We start from the raw sequence: 20112 nt of genomic DNA, 5'->3' as shown, positions 1-20112 counted from the left end.
CCCATAGCTTCGCCATCGCGCCTTGTTTCTCTGCCGGCGATCACGACCGGATGCCGCGTCGTACCCCGCCGCTAGCCTCTGCTCTGCGCGTCTCGCCTCCCTCGTTGCACCCTCACCTCTGTTTCCGGCCACCGCCAACGAGCAGCTCCACCGGAGCCACGTCAGCTCACCGCTCCCCCCATGCCGTGACTCCTCTGCTCGGGAGCCGCACTTTTGCTGCCTCCTCACAGGATCTTCCCTACCTCGCTGCTGCTGCTCTTCACCACGCCCCATGATTCCTGGGATGCCTTGCTGTTGCCGTTGTTTTCCCGTGTCAAACGAAATGGGCACGCCTCCTGTTGTACCACGGTGCCGCGCCCCTGTTCATCATCGTTGTCTCCACGAGCCCCTGTTCTGCTGCTGGCTCCGTCGAAGGCTGCCAAGGTCATCTGTTTGGCTCCGATGACTTTTGGCTCATGTGCACGCCCCGCGTCTTGCACCTCCATTTGTTGTTGTTGTTGACGTCAAGCTCGACCCCCGAACAGGTAATAACGCTAAGTACCAGGTCAACGAGGACCGCTGAGTTCGTCTTCTGCCGTCTCCGGAACCGCCAAGTCCCTAGACGACAAGTTCTTCTCCGAACGTGTACGACTACAACCGGTGTGCATTTTTGTCAAGTCCGACTATGACAAACGGCTACATGATGAAACGCCAAGTACCACTATCGCTGGGTACGACTACTTCCGCGATGGTACGAGAACAACTACCGTCGACCCTCGAAGCCTCCGTGGACGTCAAGTCCCTCGTCATGATCCCGAACATCTACGGAAAATTGTGCAACTAAGAACGTGAACGACTACCGCCGCCAAGATCACGAGAACCACTACCGTCGTCATGTACTCCTACTTCCACTACGAACGTCCCGAGAACGTCTACTTCCTCTACCTGGCACCGAACGAGAACCGTCCCGTTTGCACACTTCGAAGGTATAACCCCGAGACGACGTCCGTGAACGTATGCTTGCGATGTTTGAGATGCTCGTGTTTGCACCGTGTCCAAAGTGTCACTCGTTTTCCTTGTCGCCAACTCGTGGGACACCCGGAATCCAGGAGCGCCCCACCATCTTTTGCACGCATCCGCACACTTCCCCTTTGCATCGGTATCTCAAATAAGTACCGGAACCGTTATTGTTATCATTGCCGTGGCACCCCTTTTCGTTTCCGCCACGATGAAAAAATGCTTCATAATGCCCTTATCAACTTCTAATAAAAATTGCATAAAACTTGTTCATGTCATCCGCATCATGATAACAACAATTAAAATGTTTAAATTGTTGTTGTAATAAATCACTAAGGCATATGGGGATTTACCGGATTCGTTGTTTGTTATATCCGGCCCCATTTAAATTGTTTAGATGGTGTAGTTTTGTTATGCCTCACCTCTTGCCATGTTTAACAACATTTAATATTGTTGGGTACATAAACGAGAGAGAACTAAATAATTGATGTGGTGTTCCATCAATATGCAACTCGTTGCATATTGAGCTCCACTTAACTTGTAGTTTTGTTTGTGCCCTTTGCCATGCCATGCTTCATTAAACCGGACATGCATCATACTTGATTGTGCATCATGCCATGTTTATGTGATGGTTGTTTACTATGTTGTTTGCTTCTTTCCGGTGTTGCTTCGCCGGTTTAGTTTCGTTAACGTCGCGTGTGTGAGGATCCGTTCGACTACGTCCGTTTGTCTTCTTCATGGACTCGTTCTTCTTCCTTGCGGGGTTTCAGGAAAGATGATCATACCCTCGAAATCACTTCTATCTTTGCTTGCTTAGTTGCTCGCTCTTTTGCTATGCCTATGCTGCGATACCTACCACTTGCTTATCATGCCTCCCATATTGTTGAACCAAGCCTCTAACCCACCTTGTCCTAGCAAACCGTTGTTTGGCTATGTTACCGCTTTGCTCAGCCCCTCTTATAGCGTTGTTAGTTGCAGGTGTAGATTAAAGATTGTTCCTTGTTGGAACATGGAGATGTTGTTCCTTGTCGGAACATGTTTACTTGTTGGGATATCACATTATATCTTATTTAATTAATGCATCTATATACTTGGTAAAGGGTGGAAGGCTCGGCCTTATGCCTGGTGTTTTGTTCGACTCTTGCCGCCCTAGTTTCCGTCATATCGGTGTTATGTTCCCGGATTTTGCGTTCCTTACGCGGTTGGGTTATAATGGGAACCCCTTGACAGTTCGCTTTGAATAAAACTCCTCCAGCAAGGCCCAACCTTGGTTTTACCATTCGCCACCTAGCCTTTTTCCCTTGGGTTAGGCCAGCCCAAGGGTCATCTTTATTTTAACCCCCCCCGGGCCAGTGCTTGTCTAAGTGTTGGCCCGAAACAGAGCCACTTGTGGCGCCACCTCGGGGAAACTTGAGGGCTGGTTTTAGCTGTACGTAGTGTTCATCCGGTGTTGCCCTGAGAACGAGATATGTGCAGCTCCTATCAGGATGTCGGCGCATCAGGCGGTCTTGCTGGACTTGTTTTACCATTGTCGAGGATGTCTTGTAACCGGGATTCTGAGTCTGATCGGGTCTTCCTGCTAGAAGGAATATCCTTCGTTGACCGTGAGAGCTTGTGATGGGCTAAGTTGGGACACCCCTGCAGGGATTTGAACTTTCGGAAGCCGTGCCCGCAGTTATGGGCAGATGGGAATTTGTTAACGTCCGGTTGTAGAAAACCTGAAGTTGACCTTAATTAAAATGCATCAACCGCGTGTGTTACCGTGATGGTCTCTTTCCGGCGGAGTCCGGGAAGTGAACACGGTGTTGGAGTTATGCTTGACGTAGGTTGCTCTAGGATCACTTCTTGATCATAGATTTTCGACCGTGCTTTTGCCTTCTCTTCTCGCTCTCATTTGCGTATGTTAGCCACCATATATGCTAGTCGCTTTTTGCAGCTCCACCTCATACCTTTACCTTACCCATAAGCTTAAATAGTCTTGATCGCGAGGGTGCGAGATTGCTGAGTCCCTGTGGCTCACAGATACTTCCAAAACCAGCTTGCAGGTGCCGATGAGTCTGGGCAGATGACGCAACCAAGCTCAGGAGGAGCTCGATGAAGATCTTGTCCTTTGTGTTGTTCCGTTCTAGTTGATCAGTAGTGGAGCCCAGTTGGGGTCGATTGGGGACCTTGTCGCATTTGGGGTTCTTCTTTTATTTTGGTTCCGTAGTCGGACCTTGATTGTATTTGGATGTTGTAATGCTTTATTCATGTATTGTGTGAAGTGGCGATTGTAAGCCAACTATGTATCTTTTCCCTTATTGTATTACATGGGTTGTGTGAAGATTACCTCACTTGCGACATTGCTTTCAATGCGGTTATGCCTCTAAGTCATGCTTCGACATGTGGGAGATATAGCCGCATCGAGGGCGTTACAGTCACCCTACTCCTTCGGTGTTGGGAAGTGTGGGTGTGTGGGGGGGGGGCAGTGACACTCACATATCTCTACTCTTATAAAAAAACAGAGTTGGTGATGATGGTGTTCCTGCCATCCTGCAATATAGGCCATCCGACAGGAAAGAAACTATGGCAATTTTGCAAAAAGATACCCACACCCCTCTCCGCATTTGCAAATAAGGCATTCCCTCGTTCATCCTTTTCTCCCACAAGATAAACTTCTCATACAAATGCATCCTGATGTTCCGTGCAACGCATGGGCATCTTGCTAGTAGGGAGAAGGAGTTTGTGTGACACGTATCTAGCTATATTAAGGGATAGGTAGATAGCATATGTGCGAGAGACATTATTTTACTTTGAGACATTAGTGGCTGTGGGTGGGCGGAATTAAAGGGGTGGACGTGTTAGACATAGAGAGTGTGTGTGTTTCTGTGTGAGAGACTTGTAGGATGGGGTAGAAAGACGAATTTAACCCTGACGGAGGGAGAGAAATACACGAAGTGCGCGTGTGTGATTCCGATGCCCACAGGGAAATGAGATATGTATGCGTGTGAGAGAGATTGCACAATTCATTCACGTATCACTATCTAGTGATCGTGGACATGCATCGCTTGAACATAAGTCAATATCTACTTCATATCGTGGCCAAAGGTACAATATCGATTCAACGCTATAAAGATTGGACAGTCACATATCACATTTTTTCTATTTAAATAAACCTTTTCAGTTGTGCATGCCAAAAGTTACAGTGATGTTTCTTCAAACAACCAATGTAGCTATCATGTACATGCACCATTGTTACTCTTGCATTCAAATTCATTAGTCTTGGATGATTTAAGTTTCTATTTTGAAGTAATATATGTAATATTCATATATGAATTCAACGGGTACGCAATTTATGAAATGGAGGCTATGTAATAATATGAGGTAACACTTTTAAGTAGCTGACTACAATATCCATTTTTTTGTGCGCCTCTACACTAACATGTCAATGCATTAAGTTTAAAGTAAATAACCAATGGCACTAAATTATCTATTTACACGAGAAATACATAGGCTGAGCGTTTGATCCCTTTTTTGTGAACGCGCCACTACACCCGTACGATTGGCCGTGCCCGTGTGAACGTCCAAGTTATCGGCGCATCATCCCGAGTTATTGTCTTTTTTTCTGGGGTGGACTTCACACCAGTTATTAACTGTTGACGCGTGCCTCGTGTACACAGTCTAGCATGATCTTCCCGCTAGCACGGTCCAAAATTAGTTGAAACTAGATACGAACGATCCCGCGAGCGGCAAAATCTCCCGCCTCCTTCTAAAATTTCCGCCACCTTAGTCTTTAGCATGCGAAATCCCCCTTTTGTCCTTGGTGCACGGAGACCAACAGTTACAATACTGCCCTCATCTACATGATAGGTCGGGGCTGCTTTGGTAACTTCCGGCTCCCCCACTACACGGCACCCCCATTTCCTCTCCCCCTCCCGCAAAAACGACTAACTCCACAACACCAGAGCATCTTACATCATGTCGTCCGTACTTCATCGCCCTTTCTCCCCTCCCCTCTCGAAACCCTAGACTGCTCATCCACCGGCGTACCATAGCCCATTCACTGCCAGCGGCATCCACCTCGCCGGATCTGCTTCTGCAGCCGCATCTACCCCTCCCACCTCTCCTAGAAACAAGTAGACTGCTCATCCACCACTGTACCACAGCCCATTCAGTGTCAGCCTTGTCCACGGCGCCGGATCTGCTTTGCCGGTACTCTCGTCAACCGCCGCGCATCTGCAGCGGCTCATTCGTACTCCCCACCGGAGACGCTTCGTCCACACCCCCCGGAGCCGCCCCACCGACGCCCCCGTCGACGGCCTCTGATCATCTTCACCGACACCTTCCTCAACCCTACCAGAGCCGGTTCACCGACACCTTCCTCAACCCTACAGGAGCCGCTTCGCCGACACCATCGTCAACCCTACCGGAGTAGCTTCGCCTATACCATTCTCAACCCTACCGGGGCCGCTTTGCCAACTTACAAGTCCACGGCCTCAGATCCGCTTCCTCGCACCCTCATCCAACCTACCGGAGCAGCTTCTGACGCCCCATCCACGGCCGCAGATCCGCATCATCGACACCACCCTTAACCCAACCACCTGAGCAGCTTCTGACGCCCCGTCCATGGCCGCAGATCCACATCGTCGACACCATCCTTAACCCAACCACCGGAGCAGCTTCTGACGCCCCATCCACAGCCGCAGATCCGCGTCGTCGACACCATCCTTAACCCAACCACCGGAGCAGCTTCACCTACGCCCTCGTCCACGGCCACAGATCCGCTTCACCCACACCGTAGTCCACCCTACCGGAGCCGCTCCACAAACACCCTACTCGACGGTTCTAGATCTCCTTACCCGACCCCGACAGCCAGCGCAGCGTCATCACCCTCGACGTTTCTAACCCGATTCCCACCATCTGGAGAGATGCCAAGCACCCATCGCGGCCTAGGTACTTGTCACCTTTAAACCCGTCCAGCATCACCTGCCCGATGTACTTCAAATATACTAACCGGTCGTTGTTACCTGGTATGCAGCTAGCAAATACTACAAGGACGATGTTTCTTCTGGATCTAACAGCTTGGCCAACCAAGATCCTGGACTGAGGCATTGCTATGATCTTGTAAGCGCATCTCTCTCTCTCTTGTATTGTTCTGTGCCTGCCAGCGTGCTTTGCTAGGATTTTCTTCCAGTAATCCCTTTGTGCAGACAATGATTTCTACTACTGGCTGCTAAATTAGATATGTAGATACCATCTACTTGGCACAATCTACTTTGGTCAATGTTTTCCATAGAGATCCCATTGCCTAATTTAAACGAAGAACGCATGACCCACATTTAAATGAAGAACAATTATTTATTGAAATTCGATGGTCCAAGTGGCTAGTTATTATCGTATAGCAGCACCACCTGAAAGCATCATATAGCAGTAGCAGCAGCTCATAGAAACTCATCATACAGCAGCAGTATGCAATTCATCATATACCAACAGCAGCTCATAGCAATTCATCATATAGCAGCAGCAGGAGCAGCTCATAGCAATTCATCATATAGCAGCAGCAGGAGCAGCTCATAGCAATTCATCATATAGCCGCAGCAGGAGCAGCTTGTAGCAACTCATCATATAGCAGCAGCAGCTCATAGCAATTCATCATATAGAAGCAGCAACAACTCATAGCAACTCATCATACAGGAGCAGCAGCTCATAGTAATTCATCATATAGCAGCAGGAGGAGCAGCTCATAGCAATGCATCATATAGCAGCAGCAGAAGCAGCTCATAGCAATTCATCGTATAGTGGATCAGAATGAAAATTTGGCAAAAAATCAGAGGAGATCCTCACCTTGTTGGATGAGCTCATCCTTCAACAGCACCTCAAGGCCATGGCCTGGGAGGAGGGGAGGGGGAATAAGGTGCCTTCTGCCATAGTGTGGCATCAGCCGTAGTTGTGCAGCGCCCGCCGGAGTAGTGCGTTGGACGAACCACAGTGGAGCAGCTGCTGGAGACCATGAGAATGAGGGGCAGCGCCAGAGGGAGGAGCAGACAGGGAGATTCGCCCCTACCCGCTGGCCATGTAGCCTAGCTGGACATAGCATCGTCCAAGACCAGGCCAGATGGGACCAGTGGCGACGGCTCGCTGGAGGAACCCTAGTGCTGCAGGCAGGGGATCAAGGTAGAGGGAAAGGGGAGAGGAGATGCAAGCGGGCAGGGCAATGAATGCTTGTGTGTTTATTTTTACTTGAGGGTCAGGTGTGACATGGGCGTCATCAGTTGCATTTTGTGTAATAGGCAGACAATAGAGTCATTTCACTATTCCCCTTCCCTTCAATTTTTAGTGAGGTTCTACCCGAAACACCCCCCTCCAAAGAGAAATTAGTTAAGCCCAAGCCCATAACTCAAAAATGACTTGTTTACATCTTTTATGGCTTATTTTGACAATATGCCCTGAAAAGGCGGAATCGAACTGGCCCTTAACCTGCAATTCAATTGTGCGTGCAATGATGAATCACTCCTGCCTGCTATCTGTACATTTAGGCATCATCATACATGGCATAACCTAATACATGTGCATTCCATTGTAGAATCTGGAATATGCAATGTTTATGTTAGTTCATACGTTGCACATGATGTTTAAATGCCCCTTAAATCTGGTCAGTCAAGTGATGGTCTTTAAGCCTCCTTCTTTGCTTCTTTTCTTGATATGTAAGATTTTCTCACACATCTGTTCAATTGCTTGTTTGCATCAGCCAGCCATACTAGGATTGTTTGCTTTGATTACTTGTTGTTCTTGACCTAACACTCTAACAGAGCTTGTCAATGATTTAAACACTAAGGGTTGCTGTAGTGGGGCCTTGTCTAACTCATAGGTGACATAAAGGTTTGGCTGTACACTACAGTAGGCTCTCCAAGAGTACCTGGAGATCCAGTTCGAAGGTATGCCTAGTTTTTACATAGTGCAGACATAGTAAATGCTCATTTCATTGTGTGCAAGTGCAAGAGATGCGGCATGTTTCATTATGTGGTGTTGTCTTGTTATAATCTCATCCTTTTGTGTTCACAGACTGGAAAGTATGCATATTTATCTTCCGAGGAGACGAGTAACTAGTTTGTGTCACCTTGCAGAGGGGGTGCAATGAAGATAAGATTGAGGATTTCCAAGTACAAGATGTTAGGAAGGAGCCTTGCAAGAGAAGTAGGAGCTGTGTTGAGCCTCTTCAACCTGCTAAGGTAAGTCACTATATGCAACTCAACAGTTCAATTCCTTGTTTGTTTCAGGCATAGTTAATTTTCTCTTTTCAATTGCTTTATTTGTCCTCAGTTAATGAGATGCCCAAATAATCATGCCTGATGTTCGGTACTTGTATCACTATTAGCTGACATAATTAAAGGCCTTACCATTTAATTACTCTGCCGAAGTGTGCCTGAAGCTTTGAAGTCTATTAACCAACTATTATTGCATGAGGCTCACAATCTAGTTTATACTACGCTAATGATTGCATAGTTTTGCCTGTTGTAGTATGTTTGTATGAAACCCTCTGTTGTTCATTATGCTCCCTAAGACTTTAATTGAGGCACAGAATGGCCAACTGCTTGCTTACTTATACGCAACGTGTTGTCTAAATTTGTAACTTGTCTGTGTTTTCGATTGGGCCCCAAAATCATGCTCCTCTGGTGAGCTAAGAGGGATTTCTTTATGCAGGCTGCACAGACTATCTTTTTTATAATTTTTAAAATATCGCCTACTTATGCTTCATGACGTGTAACATTTTTTTTGAAAGTGACGTGTAACATTATTGTTAGTCCTGTTTTGCCATGTAGTACAAAATAGTGTCTTGTTCACTTCACTGTTGTAACTATATTTTTGCCCTAGTCATGTGTACTTACAGAAACATTTCAGGATGAAGTGACATCAACACAAAGATCTACGAGCAGTGCAGCATGGCCGTTGCCAAATGATTATGGATTGGAATTGGAATGTGCTGATGTTCTCGAGCGTCAACTAGAGGTGGCAAGACAACATGTACATGATTGTCAACGTATAATCAACAAGTTGAGACTGGACATGCAGGTATTAGATGCAGGAGTCAAAAAAATGAAACAAGACACTGAGGTAACCATGAAGGAATTAGAGATTTTGCAGACTGAAATTTGTGCTATCTGAATCCGGCCAATCCTATTTTCTGAAGAGATTATAGTTCAAATGGAGTTAAGTTGATGCGCGTCCATGATGTATGAGCTGTATTTGCCCAGTGTATGTAATTTGCTGTTTCTGTATGCTTTATTATCACCTGTGCCGAACCATAATACCCAGTGGGTATAATCGGCTGTAATTTCTTTATTGTATAGTGTAGGATTATTCTACCTTTCTATGCCTTGATATCTTTGTTGTATAGTGTATGCTTTTTAGAGGTGATAGTATTGAGTAGGATAATTTTTTGAATATGCTATATCGTTCAAACGGGGGCCAACTCGCCCGACCATGGCCCTTCACGGGCCGTCGGTTCCATGGGCCTTCTACGTCTCGTAGGATCCATGGGCCTTCTACGTGTCGTAGGATCCATGGGCCTTCTACATCTCGTAGGATCCATGAGCCTTCAACGTCTCATAGGATCCATGGGCCGCCGACTCATTTATGGGTCTTGTATGGGCCTTTAATGGGCCGTAGACGGGCCTTTAATGGAAATCATACGTTTTATGGGCTGACCATAACGGGCCGTTAATAGGCCGTATTTGGTGATGCTATGAAAATGGCCCAACAGACTAACGGTCCACAAATGGGCCGACTGTAACGACGGGCTGAATTTGGCCCATAAGCAGAAAATAACAGTAACGGGCCGTAAGTAACCGAATGCTGCAAATGAGCCCAAGAATAAATGGGCCCTCAGAAGGCCGAAAGTTAACTTGGGCTGGAAATGGCCCAACGGAATAACGGGCCGTTAATGGGTATAAAGTGATACACTGTTTATTACAGGCCCGTTTCAGCACGGGCCGTTAATGGGTGTAAAGTAATACAATGTTCATTACGGGCCAGTTTCAGCACGGGCCGCTAATGGGCCAAGAGTTACAAAGGGCCTCATATGGGCCGAAAGACGTCATGGGCTATACATGGGCCAGAAGTGAAAACGGGTTGGAATCATATTGGATGGCCCAAATGACGCTACTGGGCCTAATTCGGATAGGGCGTAACGGGCCTTGGGTTAGTAGGCTGTAAATGGGCTATATGCGAACAAGCCGTTAATAGGATTTCCATGGGCCGGCCCGCCAGCTTTTGACCAAGTCAAACGGGCCGGCCTTTTCACAGGAATGGGCCACTGTTGGGCCGTGCCACGTGTTGACGTATCATAGGCGCCTTCTGTCCAGTGAGTGGATGACATCTGTCCCAAAGATGAGCCGACACGTGTTTCCTCTAGCCAATGATGATTTTACACGTGGAAAATCCCCATTGGTCGGGGCTGTTAACGGGTTATCGGATCCAAAACCCGACCCGATAGCTTAACGGCGTTCCGTTACGGTGGATGCCACGTGTCGATCACCCTTGACGAAAGCACTTCTGTGATGCGCGATTTATCTTCATGGAAGTGGACACTTTCGTGATGATAATTTTGGTAATGTCATGGAACACTTCTACGACAGCACAGGTATGACTATCTTGATTCTATCATAAATTTGTCATGGATGTACATGCATGACAAAAAGCGCGACCTACTGTGACAAACACGTATCATCACGGAAGTGTATTTTTTGTAGTGGAGCTTGTGGTAAGTGACGTAGAGCCCATAGCCTTCGTGCGGGCACTCCACCCTCACCGACGAAAGGACGGAGTCCACCGCCGTGTTCCGCACGTCGAAGCCACCGCCGCGCTAGCACTTCTGGCACTGCCGCTGGTTCCCGGGGCGCTTGATGCGGCAGTCCGCACAGGCCAGGTGCCCTCCCTTGCACTTCAGAAAACAATCGAACAGCACATCAATCAAGAAACCTGCACCTTGCTCAATCAGCCGAACGGACGAGGTGTATTCGAACCTCATACACTGGAGGCGTCAAGGGGCGGAGGCACAAGGGGCAGTGGAGCACGGTGAGGTCCATCGAGACCTTAGAGAGCTCCATCGTCGAGTCCTGTTCGGTCTGCATGATCTCGCCCTCCTCGTGCACAACCATCTCTCGACTTGGGCCGGGGTATTACAAAGCTTTACCGTCACATATTTTATACTACTTCAAGGTGCATTAAATCAACACATGCAAGTATCAAAAGGAGAGTCACGACATGCATCCATGCGTTGTAATTAATGCATCGGTAAACGCAAATTATTGAAATATATCGAGTGCAGTGCTTTGATGTGTCGCGTCAACTCGTACATCAACGAGAAGTTTGATTATCCTCTCCCTCGCGGACTTAACTGCACCTGCCTTTGGCTGTATGACAAGTTGGCCACACACCTATTGGGCCCACCTGTCATACACGCAAAGGCAGGAGTGTCCCTCCCTCGCCCATGAGCGTGGTGGCTGGCAAGACTAGGAGAAGCTTTCGCTACACGCTCTCCCTCCCGCACGCGGTGGACATGCAGCAGTTCAATCGATGTCAGATAGCCAGAAGCATACTGTAGTACTCCTCCAGTGCAGTAGTACTCCATCATTGTTCGACTTCCCGAAGAGGCGAAGAGCCAAGCGCAGCCCGGACGCTCGTGTGGCAGTGTCATGTGTAGAGTAGTCTAGGATAGCGTGTACCATGCCTGTAAGCTTAAAATCGTTGGTGTCGGCTCCATGCTATGTGGTCGTCTCGAAGTTTTTAAGAAAATTTAAAATAGTCTTCTGGCCCTACCTGACACCCTGGTGATTGTAGTTTGCACGCTCATCTGGTCAAGACAGGAATATATATTTTAATTTGTTTTTTTCGAAAAGGGGGGACTCCCCGGCCTCTGCATCAGAACGATGCATACGGCCACATATATTTTAATTTGTGGTGGTTAAATGTTAGAGGTTGCAGCAAATATATTGTACACTGCGGGTCTTTCAGCCAAGTTTAGAGGCAAGCATGTGGGGCCAGTGCTATGATGTGTCGCGTCAACTCGTACAACGAGGAGAAGCTTGATTTTACTACACGCCTTCTCCCTCACCCATGCGCGCGGTTGCTCGCAAATGAGGACAGGCTTTTGCTTAGTAGTACTTCTACAACAAGCTATCTGTCCCGCTCGTAGTGGACGGACATGCAGCAGTGGATTCGACACTGTAGAAGCAATAGTAGTAACATCATTGTTCGTCTTCTCGAAGAGGCGAAGAGCCAAGCGCAAACCGAACGTTGCAGTTGCGAACATTGGAGCACGCATATAGCCAGGCTCTTGCATGAGACAAAATTGCTATGTGAGCCCACTATTGTACTAGTACGTACAACTACTTGCTAGTATAGCCCCACTACTCCAATCCATCTACTCCCAAGTCTCTGCGCAACACTGCTCACTCCAATCCAAGACCAAGTGACCAGAAGCCACAAGAACCTATGGAGGCGATGGACGCGAGCGGCAGTCGGCTGTGCCAAATCATCCAAGGCACCAGTTTGCGGCCCCGCACCACGCAGCATTTCCAGACGGTGCTGGCGACCGCAGGCATCGTTCACGTGGTCATCGCCGCCGAGGGAGGAAACCCACAGCTGTCGGAGGGGCCCGATCCTCTGCCCGTGCCGTTCTCTCTGACACAGCGCCGGCTCGGGAGGTCCTCCGACCCTTCTTCCTCCCTGCCGTATTGTCCGCAGATTCGACCTGCCGTCGCCGACATCCCGGCGACCCTCGGGTATAAGTTCTTCGAAAGTGGCCTTACTCTACTGCCCCAGCTCCCCACGTGTCTGCATGTGCATCTTTTTATACTCCCATCAGCTCTTCCAAAGCCACCTAAATTTTTAGTATTATTAGAGGTAGAGCTACTTCATGCATTTGAATCTAGGGCTTTATTCAAACAACGAAGAAAGGGGGAAAGTTGTAGCATGAATCTAGGACTTGATTCAAAGAGGAAATACTATGGTGAAAGTAGTAGAGACCGGATACCCAACCGGTCTCTTGGTTGAAAAGGGAAATAATGGGAAAACACAGTACAAACTGGATAAGGAATAGATTTATTATTGGTTGAAAAAAGGATAGAAAGTGGCAGCTGGTGGACAAGTCAACAGAGTATGTCCAGGATTAGATTTCCTGCCATCACATAGTAAAAGGTCTCCAGGATTAGATTTGCTGCCCTCACATAGTAAAAGGTCTCAGGATTAGATTTGCTGCCCTCACATAGTAAAAGGTCTCAGGATTAGATTTGCTGCCCTCACCTAGTAAAAGGTCTCCAGGATTAGATTTGCTGCCCTCACATAGTAAAAGGTCTCCAGGATTAGATTTGCTGCCCTCACATAGTAAAAGGTCTCCAGGATTAGATTTGCTGCCGTCACATAGTACAAGGTCTCCAGGATTAGGTTTGCTGCCCTCACGTAGCATGCACAAACTCGGCATCACCACTTTATGCCTCCTTGTAGGTACATTGTGCTGATGCGTCCACTGTCGCATGTCCTTATACCAACCTTTTGCTATTGTTAATGTAAGGGCGCATGTAAAATGAAGCGATCACACTGTTACCTTAGGGACATGTCTAACCAGTGTTATTGTTAATCTAATGCCTCCAGTGATAAGATGCAATTAAACTGTGTTACAAATGGCACTCCTGCTATTTTCCCAGTATGATAAGTAAGTTGCTCCTTTACGCTGCTGAGTGTCCTGGTGTCCCCATGGTCCCATGCCCTTAAACCAACTCTTTAGCTGCTGTTGATTTACTGTGTCTGGTAAACAAGCAATGCCACCATTAAAGTAATCCCATATTTGAGGAATCTCATTGTTGATCGTAATGCTTCTGGTAACATGAAGCATTGCTGACATTTTAAAATTTCTACTGTCCTTGCGTGATTGCCATGAACATAATTAAGATGCTTCTTTTCATTTTGTATGTTTCGTATATTCTTATTGACCAACAAATGTTTACTTTCTATCTTTTTGTGCAGATAGGGATATCCATTTCACCTTGTTGCTATTGTGACCTTTTGGTGAACTGCATAAAACACTTTTTTGGAATGAGTGTCTTGTGCAGTTCAACTAGAATGTCACGTGGGCAACATCTCTCAATTTTGGTGGAACTACACAAAATGGTGATTGGAGTTTCCAAAATCTCCGTCAAGTTCTGCTGGTAATCTCGTGCAACATTTTATTAGCCTTTGCAAGATGGAGTCGTCACTGTCATCACAATGGCACTTTATTTTAGTGAAACTGCACAAAAGGATAAGAAAATTATAGTTGCACCTTACATGAGCCGGACAGCCAACCTTAATGTTCCTCAATTTTAGTGCAACTACTAAAGAAGAACCTGACAGCTCACAAGAGCAAGTACTTCTTACTAGCTGAATGATGCAATCTTTGCTTCATTTCAGGTGAACTGCAGAAAAAGGCGCATGAATTGAATCATGGAACTCCAGGCAGACCTCATCCAAGTAGAGCTGGAGGTTGAGTTCAAGGAGGCCGCTATTAAAGTGAAATCATGCTCTCCTGTCTCCTTGTTTGTGCTGTGCAAACATGCTGTGCAAACAGGAATACTCAACTACAGAGGTTGTGACGGTCAAGAGCATTCGCCAAGTTCTTCGATTGTATGACATGGCTAGCCAAGATGGATTTAATCCCGATATTCACTTTATCAAAAGGCTCTAATGGGTTGGTTCTGAATCTTGCAAGCTGGGAATCAGTGAGATGTGTAGGCATATTTGTTGTACTTATTATTTGAATCTTATTTGTTGATTCTGAATCTTGCAAGCTGGGAATCAATGAGATGTGTAGGCATCTTTGTTGTACTTATTATTTGGATCTTATTTATTGGTTCTGAATCTTGCAAGCTGGGAATCAATGAGATGTGTAGGCATCTTTGTTGTACTTATTATTTGGATCTTATTTGTTGGTTCTGAATCTTGCAAGCTGGGAAACACGGCATGATGATGCAGAGGACAACAACCATAATAAACAGTTCAAACTTGGTAGTATTATCTTTGTGAAAGTGCGACAAATGTGATGATCGTGTGCGTCGTGAGAATAATAATTCTAATTGTTGTGCATGTTGATCCTGTGGCACTGATAGAATGAGCGAATGCATTGCTTGTTTTAAGTATAAATTTCTATTAAAGCTAATTAAATTTAGTAAAGTGACCACTAACTCCTGTTATTACAGTACCAATACAGACCCGCTCGTGAACCGACGTGTGGCCGAGGGTGCATCTTCTGCCGGGCGTGCAGCGGACGAGGGACGGGTAGTAACTATCATATATGTGAGCCAAAAGGCGCAAACGGTCCCGGGCCATGGTAAGGCGACACCCGTGGGAATACCGTGCGTGAGGCCGCAAAGTGATATGAGGTGTTACATGCTAGATCTGTGTGACTTAGAATCGGGGTCCCGGTGATGTGAGGTGTTACATGCTAGATCGGTGTGACTTAGAATCCCGGGACCGTTTGCGCCTTCTGGCTCACGTATATGATAGTATCGCTAGCATCCATATGACAGAGAACCTGGGCCGACATGACTAGTCGTGAACCCAAAGTGGCACTGACTTACAGGGACAGGCATACATGAAACAACATCGAGCATGTCGGTCATCAGCGTGTGAATCCGGGCTGTAGCAACTGGGCTAACAGGACTCCGGTGAACCGGGATGTAGCAGGCTAGCAGGACTCCGGAAGTCACCGCGTGACATTTTCACGAAGGGACAGACACAGGAACAAAGTGAATCACATGCCGGCCAGTCTAAGTGTTCCGGAGCAGTAGTGCTGGGCTAGCAGGACTCCGGTGAACCGGGCTGTAGCAGACTACCATGGCTCAGTGGAAGCACTAGACTACATTTCCCCATAAGAGAGGCTACCAAGGATAAACAACTAGGTTGTCGGATCCCACACATAGCAATACACGTCACACGTACGCATAACATGCAAGTATGTGTTGTACAACATGGCATCACAACATAACTCAAACTCATATAGATAAAGGCCCAGAAGAGCCACATAGCATTAAATACAAACAAGGTCACATGACCCATCATTCAGAGCATACAAGCAACGGAAGCATTACATGTCTGAGTACAGACAACTACAAAAGGAAAAGGCTCAGAAGCCTGACTATCTACAAGTCCCTCCCAAGGGACCAAGATCGTAGCTGAGGTAACAAGCTACTCGTCGAAGTCCAAGTGGCACTACTAGTGAGACAGATGTCTCACCTGCAAAATATAAATAAAGCAAACGTGAGTACAAAGGACTCAGCAAGACTTACATCAGATCCTATCATACATGCATTTGTATCAAGAAGGTAATATGGGGTTTATTTGCAGCAAGCCAGCTTTGACTCAGTGGCTATCCTGTTCTACGACAACGAGAAACTTCTTTGAGGTAAGGCAGCGCACACGAGTCCACTAATCACCACATCAATACACTACTATGGATTCATCCCCGTCTCCTTACGAGAAGGCCATCCATAGCACTCACACTTGTCTTGAGCATTTTAGAGTATCCACTTTAAGTTGTCTATGTACCACGTAAGCATCCAAGAAGTCCATAACTGAGGACACGGCTATTCGAATAGATCATGATAACCCTGCAGGGGTGTACTTCTTCACACACGCTCTCACCACTTATCACCATATACACGTCATGTATCTCGGCAACCTTCAAGAGGAAGCCTGGCAAGGGTGTCGGCCACGTCCTGACTAACCACACAAGACTCTAGTCCAGGTTTATCTCCTATTCAGGTTCCATCTGCAAGGAGATCCGGCCGGGGTTTCGCTCACGGCCCCAAACGATGTGTACAGGGTTCCCGAGCCCACCATCCGGGTGCCATTCGGTACACCGGGCCACGTGTGCCTAGTCTGTCCCAAGTCCACCCTGCCGGGTGCCACTCGGTAGAAAAATAGCACTACCTATAAACACCAGAAACTATTTGCAACTCCTGGACAGAGATCAAGTTGGCTAATAAGTCGAGAGGGGTCGAGTTACCGGAACCCAATGCGTGGTAGTAGCTAGTCCTTGGACAACATACACAGAACTCAGTTCCTAGGGACGGTTCTAGTGAGACAACCCACCATGTACTCCTACATGGCCTCTCACCACTACCTTTACCAAATCGTGTTCACACACTTAACTCTTGGCATCAGAACATAGCATTGCACTCCAATTCATTCCCAATGAATCAGACTTGACATACTCTAAGCAATAGCAGGCAAAGCATGGTAGGAACACAACATGGCTCAATCAACTCCTACACATGCTAGTGGGTTTTAACTATTTACTGTGGCAATGACAGGTCATGCAGAGGAATGGGTTCGACTACCGCAGCATAAAGTAGCAGTTGAATCGTTGTTGTCCTAATGCAATAAATGAGAGCAGGAGCGAGAGAGTAGGATTGTATCGGAATGAACAAGGGGGTTTGCTTGCCTGGTAGATCAACAGGGGGGCACTGCTCCACTGACAGGTACTCTGGATCGGTCTCCGGAGCAGGACCTAACGAGAAGGAACGGTGTCGAAAATCAAACACAAGCATATGCAACAATATGATGCATGAATATGGCATGAATATGTGATGTGTTTGAGCTAATGCAACTAGCATTCTATTTGGATGAAGTCCATTTGAATCAAGAATTCAAATGCAACTCCAAGTTAAGCTCTTAAATATGCCATTTATATGTTTTCATATATACATCATGTATAGATTGGTTTGTCATGCATGAAAATGGTACAGATTGATAGATTGAATTTTTTTGATCATTTTCCATATATAAATTATTTCAATCTGAGCTACGGTTGAATTTCTATGAATTTTTGAAGATTATATCATTTTCTAGAATTTCCTGATTTATTTTTAAACCAGAAAAATGATATATTGCGTCAGCATGACAACAGCATTGCGTCAGCAGGTCAAAGGCGGCTGACCAGGTCAAACCTGACGTGTGGGGTCCACACATCAGTGTCTGTGGCTAATCCTAAATTAAATTAAACCTAAACTAGTTTAGTTAATGGGGTTGGGCCCACGCGTCAGTGACTCAGGAATTTAGTTAGATGGTGATTAGCCTTAAGCTAATCACCTAACCCATGGGGCCCACCTGACGGGCCGGCGAGGTCAAAGGGTCAAACCCCACCGGCGTTTAGCCGCCGGCGAGGCCGAACGTGGCGGAGGGGCTCGGGATCGCGTTTCCGGCAACCAAAAGAGCCGCTGAGACCACAGGCGAGGAGCCGGGGCCCGTCCGCGTCTTCTGGAGTAAGTGGGAGAGGCGGGGACGACCGGAGCTCGCCAGAATCGAGCTCGAGGCGGCGGTCGGAGCACGGCTTCGAGCGGGAACGGCCTACGGGGCACGGCAGGGGCTGCGGAAGGCGTCTACGGCCTCCTGGCGTTGCGCTGAGCACGGTGGCAAGCTCGGGTGCTAGCTACGGTGGCCCTGGCCACGGTGGCGACATGGCCGGCGGCGAGGCGCTCGCGGTTGCGACGGGTAGCAGGGCTACGGCACGAAATCGAGCGCGGGGAAGGAGGGGAAACGGAGGAGAGCTCACAGCGGTCTCGATGGCGTCAAGCGCGAGCTCGGGGGAGGTCCAACGAGGGCTGAACGGCGACGGCGATCTCTGGCGGCCGGAGGTGAAGAAGACGGCGGTGACGGCTCCACGGGGCGTTCCCGGTTGCTTGGCTTGACGAAGACGGAGAAGGCGACGTGGCGGAGCTCGTGGACTCGTCAGAGGGGCGAGGGGACGGCTCTGGCGACGACTACGACGAACGGCGGCGAGGATGGCGCTCGGCCATGGCTGCGGCAAGCGAGGGAGTAGGCGAGGGGAAAAGTGAGGAGGTCGACCGGATCGGGACGGCACCCGTGACGTCACCCAGCGCGTCGCGCTGGCAGGGGAGAGGGCAGGCAAGCTGGTGGCGTGGCGGCACGGCGGTGCGCGCGCGTCGGCCACACGCCTGTCCGAGTGGCGCGAGGACAACGACGACTGGCACTGGGCCAGTGGGCCGGCTGGGCTGCACAGTGCCAGGTAGGTCGGCCCAGGTAAGCTTTCTCCACTTTTGTTTTCTTTTCTATTTTCTGACATTTGTTTCTGCTTTTAAAATAATACTAAACTAATTTATTTAATTCTGTCAAATTTTGCAGGGACCTAAGGAATTAATCCAAAGCCCCTCACCAAAATTCAGAATTTTTGGACATATATTATATATATAGCAAATATATATATCCAAAGCAAATAATTACTAGATTAATTCCAATTGCCCAAAATAAATACTTATGAGCTCTTAAAAATATTGGTTTGATTTTTATCTCTGTCCAATATTTTCAGAGAGCAACATGAGCATTTTCTTGGACCCTTTTGGAGCAATTTTTATCTGGGTCATTTCCAGAAATGATTCTGAGGGTTTCACAAATCCCCATTTCAAATTTTAATGGAATTTAAACATGATGCAAACATGAAGGCTAGCCTAGGTCATACCAGAACTAGGGATGTGACACATGTTTTCCTACAACTATTTTTATAGTGTTTTTATTCATTATAACACTTTGTTGAGTAATTCTAATGCCTTTTCTCTCATAATATGCAATGTTTACATAAAGAGGGAGAATGCCGGCATCTGGAATTCTAGACCTGAAAAAGCTATGTCAGAGATACCTATTCTGCACATCTCCAAATAAGCTGAAATTTTACAGAGAATTACTTTTGAATAAAAAATACTGGAGAAAAGAACTACCAGAGGGGGCCACCCATGTGCCCACTAGGAACCAGGGCGCGCCGTAATGGGTACTGGGCTCCTCGGCCCACCTTCGGTTCCCATCTTCTGGTACATAAGGTCTTTTGACCTAGAAAAAAATAAGGGGAGGACTTTCGGGAGGGAGCGCCGCCGTCTCGAGACGGAACTTGGGTAGATAACTTTTGCCCTCCGGCGGAGCGATTCCGCCGGGGGAAATCAAGGCCATCGTCATCACCAACAACCCTCTCATCTTTGGGAGGCCGATCTTCATCAACATCTTCAACAGCACCATCTCATCTCAAACCCCAGTTCATCTCTTGTGTTCAATCTTTGTATCAAAACCTCATATTAGTACCTGTGGGTGACTAGT

The 20112-nt window shown here is 47.4% G+C and overlaps 1 pseudogene; it reads right to left on the bottom strand.

The window, feature by feature from the left end:
- The window catches only part of LOC147991023 (E3 ubiquitin-protein ligase SINA-like 10), a 34140-nt pseudogene extending 23008 nt beyond the window's left edge, over nucleotides 1-11132 (bottom strand).
- Between the last annotated feature and the right edge of the window lie 8980 nt (nucleotides 11133-20112).

This window comes from Triticum urartu, chromosome 1A, assembly GCF_056163025.1.
Source record: "Triticum urartu cultivar PI428250 chromosome 1A, HENAU_Tu73, whole genome shotgun sequence".
Taxonomy (NCBI): Eukaryota; Viridiplantae; Streptophyta; class Magnoliopsida; order Poales; family Poaceae; genus Triticum; species Triticum urartu.
This window is presented reverse-complemented; position numbering and strand designations above follow the sequence as displayed.